Source organism: Schistocerca nitens, chromosome 1, assembly GCF_023898315.1.
Source record: "Schistocerca nitens isolate TAMUIC-IGC-003100 chromosome 1, iqSchNite1.1, whole genome shotgun sequence".
Classification (NCBI taxonomy): Eukaryota; Metazoa; Arthropoda; class Insecta; order Orthoptera; family Acrididae; genus Schistocerca; species Schistocerca nitens.
Window position 1 is genome coordinate 808,311,937 of NC_064614.1, and position 1,587 is coordinate 808,313,523.

The 1,587-nt window shown below is 44.0% G+C and overlaps 1 pseudogene; it reads right to left on the reverse strand.

The window, feature by feature from the left end:
* Nucleotides 1–750: 750 nt before the first annotated feature.
* LOC126211090 (5S ribosomal RNA) lies at nt 751–868 on the reverse strand (annotated as a pseudogene).
* Nucleotides 869–1,587: the final 719 nt, after the last annotated feature.

Below are 1,587 nucleotides of genomic sequence, written 5' to 3' on the forward strand. Positions count from 1 at the left end.
AAAATAAGAGCGGCGCGTTTCATCAAGGATTAGTTTTGTAAGCGAGAGAGCGTTACGAAGATGATCAACAAATGCCATTGGCAGACGATGAAAGAGAGGTGTTCTGCATCACTGAAAGGTATACTGTTAGAAATCCTACAGCAACCTCTCGCAGACATCCGTCGAAATGAACTTGACACTGAAATAAGAGAAATTCGAACTCATGGAAAGGTTTAGCGTCACTCATTCTCTCACGCACATCTCGCAAATGGGAGAGGGAAGCGGAGAAGTTGTAGTGGTGCAGGTAATACCTTCCTTCACACAGCGTAAAGCGACCTACAGAGAGTAGATGCAGATGTCGCTATTGATCCAAAGTCAGAGGGATGTATTGAAGCTGATAACTATCACGTAGGTGAACACGTTAACATGTGATGCTACTGTTGTCTCAGTAAACCAGTTCATTGAATTGCTATTTGTCCTCGAGAATACGAGCTAGAACGTGAGTGCTTCTCAATTATTTGCATACGAATCTGAATCAGTTTGTATGCAACTAAAAACTAAACTAAACTCCTCCCAAACAGGTCATGAAGCCCAACGGCACCGATGGGCCGCCGCGTCATCCTCAACTCACAGGCGTCATCGGGTGCGGATATGGAGGGGCATGTCAGCACACCGCTCTCCCGACCGTATATCAGTTTACGAGACCAGAACCGCTACTGCTCAATCAAGTAGCTCCTCAGTTTCCCTCGCAAGGGCTGAGTGCACCCCGCTTGCCAACAGCGCTCGGCAGACCGGATGGTCACCCATCCAAGTGCTAGCCCAGCCCGACAGCACTTACCTTCGGTGATCTAACGGGAACCGGTGTTACCACTGCGGCAAGGCCGTTGGCGTCTGTATGTAACACCAAACACATTGTTACTCTTGAACGAGGAGTATTCAAAAGTAACGGGAATCTTGTCATTTAGAATGTTATTTTGGCAGATTCACGCGATTTTTTAGAAGTGATGGTAAATCTGTCTGAAAAGCATCCGTACAGTGTTAGTCACATCGGATATTTGATCTGTGGTCAGTTATCAAAGAGGTTGCATGTGTTCTGGTAGTAATGGCGATTATTTACTTTTCTAAATGGACCAGAAAATTTATATTAAATTTTACTATAAGAAGGGAAAAAGTGTAGCAGAGTTTCTGAAAAGATTAAATATTACTTTTAATGAGTCTGCTATGAGTAAAAGAAGGGTTTGCGAGTGAAATAAGCGTTTCGAAGAAGACGGTGAAGACGTTGAAGATGACGAGCGCCCCGAACGCCACAGCACATCAGCCGATGAAACCGTGGATAAAATGAGAGAAATGATAATGAACGATAGCCGAATCACAATCGGAGAAGTCGCTGATGATGATGGCACATCAGTTGGCTGTTATCATTAAAATATTTCGGAAATTTGGGTATGAAATGTGTGGCAGCAAATTTTTTTCCAAAGTAGTTGAATTTCGAACAAAAACGGCGGCGAGTGAGAAGCCGCTAGATGAAGTCAGTTACGATGCAGAACTACTAGAAAGTGTCAACAAATGATGGAACGTGGGTTTACGGATAAGATGTCGAAAGTAAGC